At 41.1% G+C, this 12,767-nt stretch overlaps 2 non-coding genes and 1 pseudogene across 2 annotated transcripts; 1 reads left to right on the plus strand and 2 right to left on the minus strand.

The window, feature by feature from the left end:
* Window positions 1–757: 757 nt before the first annotated feature.
* Window positions 758–3,133, minus strand: LOC127256624 (uncharacterized; annotated as a pseudogene).
* LOC127257260 (small nucleolar RNA R71) lies at window positions 2,730–2,836 on the plus strand. The gene has a single exon (XR_007839956.1). It is a non-coding gene; the product is annotated as a small nucleolar RNA R71 (small nucleolar RNA).
* An 8,958-nt stretch (window positions 3,134–12,091) lies between the features above and the next one.
* Window positions 12,092–12,198, minus strand: LOC127257249 (small nucleolar RNA R71). The gene has a single exon (XR_007839954.1). It is a non-coding gene; the product is annotated as a small nucleolar RNA R71 (small nucleolar RNA).
* Between the last annotated feature and the right edge of the window lie 569 nt (window positions 12,199–12,767).

Consider the following 12,767-nt stretch of genomic DNA (forward strand, 5'->3'; position numbering starts at 1 on the left):
GCAAGACCCGATAGTTGCAAGTTCAACATGCATAATCACTCAAGTTCTAGGTCATCTAATTGAGCACTACAAATCACACATGAAATTTTTTTCCAAAAGCTTGAATATATGCAATTTATTTTCTACTGTAACTTTGGAACATAGCTCAAATTCTCACAGGGTTCAAACGTCGACTTGACTCAATATATCACCAATCAAATCTCATTAGTCATGCTAGACAAACCTATCACATAAACCACCTTTGACTCACTTCAGACAAATCTCAAAAACACGCGAAAAGACTGCAAATCAGGCATAAAAAGTAGCAAAAAAATTGAAAATTTTGCCCAAAAATTTGTATAACTCTCCCCACACCTAAAGTATGCATTGTCCTCAATGTAAAGAAAGCAATAAAAGAAGAGAGGAACTTCCCTGGAGTCCATAGGGGGTGTAGTAGTTGGGAGCTTTGTTAACACCTCTTCATTTGATCGTGATTTTTAGGGAGGCTTGAAGTTCTCCTTAGTCCTGCGAAAACAACTAACCAACGCAAGACATTTAGAGGAGCGGATGTGGTGATCGGTGATGACTGAGCAGGGAAGGAAGAAGTAGACGGCGCCGGAGGTTGGAGGTGGCGACTAAACCAAACAAAACTATCAAAAGTGTTATTAGCAATTAAATAATAAAAATAAATAAAATTAAAGAAATCAATTAAATGATTTTGGGTTGTCTCCCAAAAAGCGCTTTTCTTTATAGTCTTTGAGCTAGACTTCGCCTTGCATCAATTCTGAACATCGAAATTGGCAACGGGTGCCAACTTTATAGGATCAAGTGAGGGTCCCTCATGGTATAATTTGAAGCGATGTCTATTGGCCACACACTTTTTCTTCGGCTTAGAATTTTGATTCTCCTTATGATATTTTTTTGCTGCCAGCAATGGTGACCCCTTGGGAATCCATCTCCACTCTTCGACAATCTTTTTTCTTTTCTTACTCTCTCCAGTTGGTCTTTTCTCTAACTGTTTTGTCAACAAAGTTCTTCGTTTATTCTTATTACCAACCTCACAAGTTTCCTGCACCACATAATTAATAACATTAATTGCATATAACAATTCAGATTCAACAGGACATTTGATGGGATTAAAAATATTGAAATGAAATTCTTCTCCATCAAACTCCAAGCTGAGTGTGCCCTTTTTAACGTCTATTTTTGTTCTTGCAGTGCACATAAAAGGTCTTCCTAACAAAAGAGGCGGTGGATTAGAGCAATGCGCATCATGCATATCCAGAATATAAAAATCAACAGGAAAAATCAATTCATTCACTTGAACTAGTACATCTTCTATCATACCATCGGGATAAGCATGGGTTCGATCAGCAAGTTGAATAATAATTCCTGTTTCTTTTAGAGGCCCTAGATTTAAAGAGTCGTATATTGATCGAGGCATGACATTAATAGCAGCTCCTAGATCTAGCATAGCCTTAGTTATCTCAGTTTTTCCAATCTTACAAGGGATAGAAAACATACCTGGATCACCTGTTTTAGGTGGTACCTTTCTTTTGATAACAACATAAACGTTCTCACCCGCTATAATATGCTCGTCCCCTCGCAATTTTCTTTTGTTGGTGCACAGTTCTTTCAAAAACTTTGCGTACTTGGGGATTTGGTTGATAGCCTCCAGGAGCGGGATATTAAGTTCTACCTTCTTGAATATTTCCATCATCTCTTTTCGTTTGTTTGCCTTTTGTGGTTTCTTCAACCTGTCAGGAAAAGGAGCTGATTTAGTTTCAGTAGGAGGAACAGAGTCAGGAAGTACCTTTTCGTGAAGTTCAGCTTCTTTTTCAATCTCCATCTCAATCTGATCCTCATTCTGTTCCCTTGAGATAGGAGGTGGACCTTCCAATTCCTTTTCGCTACGAAGAGTTATAGCACTCGTATTCCTTGGATTAGGCCGTGAGGAACATTCAATCATCGTATCACTGCAGATAGTGATGACGCTGATATTTGCTGGATTTGGCTCAGGCTGAGCAGGCCACTTTCCTCTTTCACGTAGCTGTTTCACCTCCTCTGACACTTGATTGATCTGACCTTGTAATTTTTCGACAGTTGACTTCATCTCTTGTTGGAATTGCAGGGTACTGGTAGCCATAGACTTCACCAAGTCTTCCAAAGATGGACTGGAGTTGCTTGTGGGTGCTTGGGGCGGCTGTTTCTCATAGAAACGAGGTTGTTGCATCTGCTGCATAGCTCCAAATGGTTGATGAGCATTACCCTGCTGTGCGTTTCCATAACGCAAGTTCGGATGATCTCTCCAGCCTGGATTGTAGGTGTTGGAGTATGGATTGTACGCTGGAGGTCTATTTATACCGTAGTTTGCAGTGTTCACATCCGCTGCACATTCTTCTTGGAGGGTCGGACATGCATCTGTAGGGTGTCCTGCACTCGTGCATATTCCACACACCTTGACCTGGACACTCGGGTTGGATTTTTCCACGACCATCTTGCGAACAAAGCTCGTCAACTCAGAAAGTTGTTGTTGCATCGATTGAATGGCATGGTCACTGTTGTTTCCGCTCATCTGTCCAACATCCCTTGAACCAAATTGCTGCGTGTTTTCAGCCATCCTCGCAATAAGATCCTAAGCTTGTGCCGGCGTCTTATTTACTAGAGCTCCACCACTTGCAGCGTCGATGATGTTCCTGTCCATCAATGATAAACCATCATAAAAATATTGAATCAATAGTTGAGGGGGAATTTGATGTTGTGGACATTTAATGATAAGCTTATTAAATCGCTCACAATATTCATGGAGCGTTTCACCTGATTGTTGTTTGATACCACATATCTCCTTTCTCAGGATCGCAGCTCTGGAAGCTGGAAAGTACTTCTCCAAAAATTTCTTTTTCATGTCGTTCCACATGTCGATGCTTCCAGGTGGGAGATAGTAGAGCCAATCCTTTGCAGCATCTTTGAGTGAGAATGGGAAGGCTCTGAGTTTGATCTGTTCGTCAGTAACACCTGGTGGTTTCATGCTGGAGCACACCACGTCGAACTCTTGCAAGTGTTTATGAGGTTCTTCACCTGCAAGTCCATGAAAAGAAGGCAATAAATGAATTAATCCAGATTTCAGTTCAAAAGCAATAGTGTTATTCAGAGTTGGAAAGTTAATTCATAAGGGCTGCTACGCCAAGTCGGGAGCAGCCAACTCCCTTAAAGTGCGGGTATCCTCAGCCATGACAGTCTCTTGATCACTTTCAGAGTCGCTAGAGCTAGAGATTTTGAGGTGGTTTAAAGATTCTGCCAGCTTCGCAACCTGAGCAGCTTTTTGTTGCTTGGCTTCCTTTCGTAGCTTTCGCTCAACCTTCTCGATCTCAAGATTAAATATCAGTTCACCTGTACGAGAAAGAACAAAAGAGAAAAATGAAGTCATAGTGGGAGGGGGAAATCCTCTCTGTCGATTTGCTCCTGCGCGATCTATGAATCTGTCAGTCTCCTGCTCCTGTGCGTTTCTGCCCTAGCCGTCCTCTCCCTTTTTGAAACGTGTGATCCCTCATTTTATTTAATGTTTGCCCTAATTATTTGTAGATGGGCTTTTGGGCCTTTAATTAATTTTATTTCTTTTTTCTGCCAATTATATCAAATTTAATATTTGCCCTCTGCACAGAGCAAATAAACAATTTACATATAAATTAGGTAGAATCCAATCAAAATCACCCAATTATCGCATATGATATGAATATAAAACGCATGCGATTTCTAACTATCAGCAGGGGCTTATATAAACCATGTGGTAGCGTTGTGGATTTGGCTTGTCTACATGTAATGCAACATGTAATGTGTTGTTCCACGTCCACACGCATCCCTGGCCAATAAAATTTTTCCTGCAAAAGTTTAAGAGTTTTGGTGGCTCCAAAATGCCCCATGAGTCCACCTTCATGGACTTCGTGAGTTAAAACAGTTCGAGTCGAACCTTGTGGAATACACAACTGGTTAGCCTTATACAAGTAGCCCTCATGCAAATAGAAATCTTTAAATCCAGTGTTGGCACACTTATTGAAGATGTCAGAAAAATCTTTGTCATTTGCATACAATGATTTTACCTGTAAAAACTCTAGCAATTGAGAAGTCAAAATAGTAAGAATGTGAGTGCGTTTAGAAAGTGCGTCAGCTACGACGTTATCCTTTCCCTTCTTATATTTTATCACATAAGGGAATGTATCAATAAAAGAAATCCATCTGGCATGCCTCTTATTTAGTTTAGCCTGAGTTTTTATATGCTTAAGGGACTCGTGATCTGAGTGGATAACAAATTCCTTTGGCAAAGGATAATGTTGCCATACCTGAAGTGCACGAACCAAGGCATATAACTCCTTGTCGTAAGTTGGGTAGTTCAAGGTTGCGCCACCTAGCTTCTCGCTGAAGTATGCAATAGGTTGGCGATTTTGCATTAGAACGGCTCCAATACCCACACCTGAAGCATCACATTCAAGTTCAAATGTTAGTTCAAAGTTCGGGAGTTTAAGAATTGGGGCATGAGTTAACAAATATTTTAGCTTGTCGAAGGCTTGTTGTTGCGCTTCTCCCCAACTAAGCAGTTCATCCTTGCGAATAACAACAGTGAGAGGGGCTGCAATAGTGCTGAAATCACGAATAAACCTTCGGTAGAATCCCGCAAAGCCATGGAAACTACGAACTTCACGAACAGTAGTAGGGACAGGCCACTCCTGGATGGCTCTGATCTTCTCCTCATCAACTTGTATTCCCTGTGCGCTAACAACATAGCCAAGGAATAGACAACTAGAAACACAAAATGCACATTTTTCAACATTTGCATAAAGTTTGTTCTGCCGCAATAAAGTGTACACTTCTCTCACATGCTCAATGTGTGCAGATAAGTCCTTACTATAGATCAAGATGTCATCAAAGTAAACAACCACAAACCTTCCTATGCAAGGTCTAAGAACATGATTCATCAATCTTATAAAGGTACTAGGGGCATTAGTTAAGGCAAAAGGCATGACAGTCCACTCATACAGCCCTAGCTTAGTTTTGAAAGCAGTTCCACTCATCTCCTTCTCTCATTCTTATCTGATGGTAACCACTTTTAAGATCAATTTTTGTAAAAGGAGCAGCACCCTGAAGTTCATCAAGCATATCATCTAATCTAGGAATATGATGTCTATACTTAATAGTAATTGTATTTATTGCTCTACAATCTACACACATACGCCACTTACCATCCTTCTTTGGAACGAGGAGTACCGGTACAGAACATGGAATAAGGCTCTCACGCACCCAGCCTTTATCTAACAAGTCTTGGATTTGCCTTTGGATCTCTTTGGTCTCATCTGGGTTGGCCCTATATGCCGGCCTATTTGGCAATTGAGCGCTAGTATGAAATCAATCTGATGTTCAATACCACGGACTGGGGGCAACTCGTTTGGTAGTTCCTTGGGTAATACATCAGAAAATTCCTGCAAAATAGGATAGAACTCTGGAGGCAGGTTAGATTGCAAATCATAAGCTGTAAGGAGATTAAACTTACAAAGCAAAATGTAAATCCTATCACTCTCATCCTCTCCAATGGATCTAATATCCTTTCGAGTGAGAAATATGGCCTAGTCACTGTTCCTCCCCATTTGGGAAAGGGTATCTTTGGTAGGTACTCCCTTACTTTTCTCTCGTTTTTTTGAGGGGATCACTCTTGGAACTCGTGATGGAGCGGTCGTAGACGAACTTGCCATGGAATTTATGTCTGCCTCTTATATGGAGCTTTGAGTTCCCGCTGATTTTGAGACGTTCTCCATAGCCATCATTTCTTGAACATGGTTTTTTTGTATCACTTCCTGATCCGTGTGGGCTTCTTGGGGGGTAAGGGGAGTCAAAGTGATCTTTTTGCCCTCATGTGTGAGCGTAAAAGTATTTTCCTTCCCAAAGTAGGTGACATTGCGATCAAATTGCCAAGGCCGTCCAAGTAGTATGTGGCAAGCCTGCATTGGCACAACATCGCATACAACCTGGTCCATATAACCACGAATTCGGAAGGTTACCTCAACTTGTTTATTTACTCGTAGTTCCCCATTATTGGTCAACCACTGCAATCGATAGGGTCGCGGATGGGGCTTGGTGACAAGGTTCAACTTTTTGACCAATGTCTCACTAACCACATTGGTGCAGCTTTTTTTATCAATTATCATGCTGCAAATCTTGCCTTCGATTTTGCAACGACATTGGAAGATGTTCTCTCTTTGCATTTGGGTTGGTTCCTCCTTTTGAAATGTACTAAGAGACCGCAGAGTTACCACCGTGATTTTGGAGTATTCATCATCTTCTTCAACAGTACTTTCCTCACATTCAAGAATTTGCTCACCATCTACATCTCCTTCATCGTCGGTGATGGCTTCACCCGCATCCGTCAAGATCATGGCCTTCTTGTTCGGGCACTCAGAGGCATAGTGCCATTTCCCTTGACACCGAAAACAGGTAATTTCACAGTTTCGGGGATTCTTGCTATGGACATATTCCTTTTGTGGGTTTCGAGTTGTGCCAACATGCGCAACACTTTTTCCCTTGTCAACATTAGAAAATTTATTGACGTTAGTATTCGGGATACCTCGGGGCTCCAGGATAGTTTGGGTAGACCGGGGTGGTGGTCGATGGAAAGAATCCGCTCGCCCCTTTCGCTTGCGTTGTTTCTTCAATAAAATCGCACGTTGGAGCAATTCCGACAAGTCAACATACGGGTGTAGCTCTAGAGTATCCCTCAAATCTCGGTTGATTCCACTCATGAATCGAGCCATGGTTGCTTCAGGATCCTCCACAATATCAGCCCGCATCATGGCTGTCTCAAGCTCTTTGTAATACTCCTCTACACTTCTATTACCTTGAGACATTTGTTGAACTCGTTCGTGTAGCTCCCTCCTATACCAGGATGGTACGAATCGTTTCCTCAAAGCCTTTTTGAGCCCATCCCATGTGGTGATCCGGGCCTTCCCTTCTCGCCTTCATTTCGTACTTAGTTGTTCCCACCAATTAAGGGCATAGTGGGTGAACTCCATTACAGAAATTCTCGTCCATTGCTCATCATCATATGTAGAGCAATCTCGAATCAACTCCATCTTCCTCTCCCAATCAAGATAAACATCCGGGTCAGAATTCCCATTGAAAGAAGGAATGCTGATCTTCAAGTTCCTCATAGGATCTTGATTTCGGTTGTCTCTATTTGGAGGGGGTGGCTCCCATTCTTCATCAAAATTTTCAGAAGCGTCTTCCCTACCTCGGTATATAGGATTCCGCCTTGCAGATCGACTAGCGTCGGGGGCGGGTCGGCCCTGCTGTCGCTCAATTGTCAATTCCCGAATAGATTGAGCAAGATCAGCCAACATTGAGTGTACGGTGTCCATCTCGTCAGTAAGTTGCTTCGTGAATCGTGCTTCCAATGCTTTGGATAGCGCTGCGATTTGAGGATTAGGGCGCTCGTCTGGGTGTCCTTCACCTGCCATCAAAGAAAAAATGTAAAATAACAAGGGTATATCCTCTCACAAGTTTCTCCTCTCTTGAATCGCGCTCTCCGGTATGTAATGATCTCACCACAAACACTCTTTCACTCCGCATGTGTTTAACTCACTTAAATAAAATTGGTCAACGACCCAATGCAATTCCCAAATCAAGAAATTTCAAGTAAAAATCACAAGTAATTAGACCTTTAGATAATCGAATAAAAATAGGAGAAATATTATAAACATTTTTTGTTTTTGGAAAGAAGTGGATATGGATAATGGAAATGAAAATATTAAATAAAGAAAATTAAGAGAAAAAAAATGTATGGAAAAAGAGAAAAGGGATAAGAATATATAGAAATATATTAATGTTATGTAGAAAAGGAAACAAAATATTCTAAAGTCTTTTTTTTTTCAACTTTTTTTTTGTATTATTTTTTTTTTCGGATTTTTTTTTGCCCTTTTTATTGTTTTTTTTTTCAAATATGAACCGTGATATCAATCAAGAGATTGTATCAACTAGCTCTGATACCAGATGATGTGAACTTGCCAAGGATGACAGTTCGGATCGAATTCCACAAGAATAAGTAACAAGAATATTGTAGATTTGGATAGAGTAAGGGATGGATGGCTATATATATATATATCTATATTAATGGAGATAAACTGGACTCTCTTGAATTGAGAGGTAGTCGGGAAGGCAACACGAGAGATCAAGCTCACGTATCACAATCCTCTAAACAAGCTGACAATACAAGCTAAGGCAAGAATAGTTCCAGGACTATTCCAGAGGCCACGACTTGTTTCAAATCACTCGAAACAACTCGATTTGGGGATATGAAGCTGTAACCGAATCACTCAAGATTACACTTCAAAAATGCACAAGAATCGCTCTTGAAAAAAAACCAGTTTATAAAATCTCTTTGTGGAATGAATAATCTTACAATGATAATCATGGGTCCTTTTATAGAGGAACCATGAAAATTTAAAAACAAGAAAGTACACTCTTAAAGGAAATAAAATCATATAGGGAATAGTTATTATAATTAGCCTTATTTAGTATTATTGACCCATAATTCATGGCAATCCCATGATTATTGGTAATCCCTTGATCTATGGAATTCCTTCATTCAGGGGATATTGATTCATGGGATCCCTTCAATTAGGGATAGTAATTTAGGGGAGGTCCAATGCCTTGTAAGGTGCTCCTGGCCTTATGGTCCTTGGGACTTGTGGTCCAATTTCCAGAAGAATGCATGGTTTATTTTGATCGTCGGTGTAGAGTTCAGCGGTGGCATCCATTTGAAGTTTGGCACACTTTGTTATTGCCAATTGAAATTTACGGGCTCGGCTCCTAGTGATTGGTCCAGGAGGAATTATGATTGGGTCTGATTCCGTCATGATGGTCACATCAATTAAGCACGTCACCAAGACTCCATCTATCCACACATTAACGAGCATCCTTCCTCTAAGGGTACTCGCAAGGGCCGACCTTGTGTAGGCCACCCGGCTTTCTGTTGCCTCCGGTTGTTCATCCATCACCATAATGCCTCCTCGACTTGAACAATCCCTCACATAGTGATCCTTGCCTCTACAGACAAAGCACCCAAACCTAGTCGCGGGTTGTTTCCAAGCCTTTCCAGTATCACTAACCTGTGGAGTCTACCAGGTTTGTCTCCCCCACTTCTGCCTTCATTAACTCTCTGTGACTTGTCGTCGTTACTTGGCTTCTTCTGCTCCACCTCAAGTAGCCATAGAGCGTACCTAATTGCCTTTGTGACCTTTGAAGGGAGCTTCTCCTTAATCCTCAACTTGGCCCACGGCCTCAGGCCCTCCAAGAACGTCAACAATGTCTCCTTAGGGGACATATTTGGAACCTCCAACAATAGATTGGAGAACTTTTCATTGTACTCCTTCAAGTGACCATCTCGATGCTCTAATCGACGAATCGAGCACCAGACCTCTTCATGTGCATCGGCTGGTGCAAATTCTTCCTTCAGTTCACTCTTGAAGATTCTCCATATCGTGATGCCTCCTACATCGCCATGCATTCCTTGTTCCGTCTCCACCAAGTACAGGCCAAGCCCTTTAGGTACCAAGATGCCATCCAGATTTTAGCTTCGTCTCCCATGATGTTAGAATCCTTAAAGTATTTCTCCATATCTTAAAGAATATCGTCCACAACTCGAGCCTTCCGCTCCTCGGCACAACTCTCCGGGCACGGTATATTCCCCTTCAGCGCTGCCGAGGCAACCCCAATCGGTCTCCTCGCCTGGAGTTCGGCTTGCGCTACCATCATCGTTGTCAACTCCTCATGCACAGATGAAGGTTCCAAAACCTTAGATTTCTCGATCCTTATAATCTGGACCTTGCATATCACCACAGTCTCCCTTAGAGCGACTACATCGGTCTTCAACGCCTGGGTAAGCTCCATCGTCGTCAGTTCCCGCTTCCGGGACTCCTCCCTCTTGGCATCGATCGAGGTCAGTATCCCTTCGTGCAACTCGCTGCCCTCGAGTTTGCAGATGCGTTGCTCCACCTTGTTGAGCTTGTCATGATGATCCCCGACGGTCAGCTCCACCCTGGCCAACCTGTTATCGAATGATCCTATGATATCCGCAAACTTGTCCCTCACGTTCCTTCGGTTCAGTCTCGGGACCTGGTTTTCAACATCGAACTCAGCATCAGACTTGTTGGTCTCCATCCCTCAAAACCTGGCTTTGATACCACTTATACCGGGTCTGCTAGTTCCTCCTTGAACAGCTTCATGTCGTCCTAGTGATAGCTAGAAATCGCATGCCTTAAATGTTCATATTATATGCGATATATGATTGATTTTGATTGGGTTCTACCTAATTTATGTGTATTGTTTATTTGTTGTATACAGAGGGCAAATATCAAATTTGGCGTAATTGGCAGAAAAAGTAAAGAAAATTTCAGATTTTCACCACCTAGTTAGTCATGGCCATGACTAACTACACCCTCTTGACATGAAAAATTAATTAAAGGCCCAAAAGCCAGCTACAAAATAATGAGGCCAAAAATTAAATAAGAGAAGGTGGAGACACAGACAAAGAAAGAGGAGAACTACCAAAAGCAAATACGCACAGGAGCAGGAGACTAACAAATTCACAGATCGCGCAAGAGCAAATCAACAGATTTTTCCTATCGACTATGACTTTATCTTTTCTTATTGTTCTTTGCTATTTGATAGTGGAGTAGATATTTTTATGGTTTGAGGGATGATAATGTTTTGGTTCTTATATTTTTGAGATTCTTGACTTTCTTTATATAAGTTCTTTTTTAATTAGCAATATTTGTCTAATTTTGATAATAGCGTTTGTGATTGTTAGATTGATTGGATATTTTGGTACCGATATTTAAATTAGTTTGATAATCTAGAGTCAATTCAGGTAGGATATCCGTAATTGTATTCACACTTGAATAAGTGACAACCAGATTGAATAGTCCATTCCCGGGGGTTAGGCAATCAAATCTAATTGCTCATCTTAGGTAGTAATTGTTTTGAATTGGATTTTTATAAATTAGAATGCGATTAGGCAATATTTCCTATGGGCGTACCTAGGTTTGTTAGCTTAATCAAAAATAGTTAACGGTCGTACCTTAATTATACACTGTAAGAAAAAATTGGTTGTGAGAGCTTGTTGATAACTATAATCAATTTATTGATACTTTAATAAGAACTAACTTTATTAAATTAATGATAAAATGCAAGTGTCATAACTGCATCATCCATTGAGTCAGACATCCTCTTAATAGCTAGTTCTCCCTTAATTTAATTGATTTGTTATTTTATCTTCATTAGATAATACAAGAAAATCCCCTCTTTATTTACTACACTAGAGCACGAAAGAGTGAATCACACAATCCCTGTGGAGACGATCTCTTCCCTTGTATTACATTAAATTGTGATCACAAAGTAGATGAATTATTTGATTGACTGTGCGACCTGTCAAGTTTTGGCGCCGTTGTCGGGGATTGGCGCTTTGTTTTACTCTTTTGTGTTATTTATTTGTTTTATTTTCATATATCCTCATGTTTACGCCGTGTTCTTCTCATACAGGTGAACTGATATTTAATCTTGAGATCGAGAAGGTTGAGTGAAAGTTGTAAAATGAAGCCAAACAAACAAAAGCTGCTCAAGTTGCAAAGCTGGCCGATTATTTAAACCACCTTAGAATCTCTAGCTCTAGCGACTTTGAAAGTGATCAAGAGACTGTCATGGCTGAGGATACCGGCACTCTAAAGGAGTTGGCTACTCCCAAGTTGACGCAGCAGCCCATATGCATTAACTTTGCAACTTTGAATAACACTATTGCTTTTGAACTGAAATCTGGTTTAATTCATTTACTACCTTCTTTTTATGGACTTGCAGGCGAAGAATCTCACAAACACTTGCAAGAGTTCGACGTGGTGTGCTCAAGCATGAAACCACCAGGTGTTACTGAAGAACAGATCAAACTCAGAGTCTTCCCATTCTCACTCAAGGATCTTGTAAAGGATTGGCTCTACTATCTCCCATCTGGAAGCATCGACACGTGGAATGACATGAAGAAGAAATTTTTGGAGAGTACTTTCCGGCTTCCAGAGCTGCGATTTTGAGAAAGGAGATATGTGGCATCAAGCAATAATCAGATGAAACACTCCATGAATATTGGGAGTGATTTAATAAGCTTATCATTAAATGTCCACAACATCAAATTCCTCTACAATTATTGATTCAATATTTTTATGATGGTTTTTCATTGATGGACAGAAACATCATCGACACTGCAAGTGGTGGAGCTCTAGTGAATAAAACACAAGCACAAGCTTGGGATCTTATTTCGAGGATGGCTGAAAACACACAACAGTTTGGTTCCAGGCATGTTGGACAGATAAGCGGAAACACTAACGACCATTCTATCCAATCAATGCAACAACTTTCTGAGTTGACGAGCTTTGTTCGCAAGATGGTCGTGGAAAAATCAAACTCGAGTGTCCAGGTCAAAGTATGTGGAATATGCACAAGTGCAGGCGACCCTACGGATGCATGCCCGACCCTCCAAGAAGGCTATGCAATGGATGTAAACGCTGCAAACTATGGTGTGAATGGACCTCCAGTGTCCAACCCGTACTCCAACACCTACAATCTAGACTGGAGAGATCATCCGAACCTGTGCTATGGAAATGCACAGCAAAGTAATGCTCCTCACCTATTCAGAGCTATGCAGTAGATATAACAACTTCATTTCTATGAAAAACAGCCCCCCCAAGCACCCACAAGCAACT

Source organism: Andrographis paniculata, unplaced genomic scaffold (assembly GCF_009805555.1).
Source record: "Andrographis paniculata isolate CXL003 unplaced genomic scaffold, ASM980555v1 Contig12END, whole genome shotgun sequence".
In the NCBI taxonomy this organism is placed as follows: Eukaryota; Viridiplantae; Streptophyta; class Magnoliopsida; order Lamiales; family Acanthaceae; genus Andrographis; species Andrographis paniculata.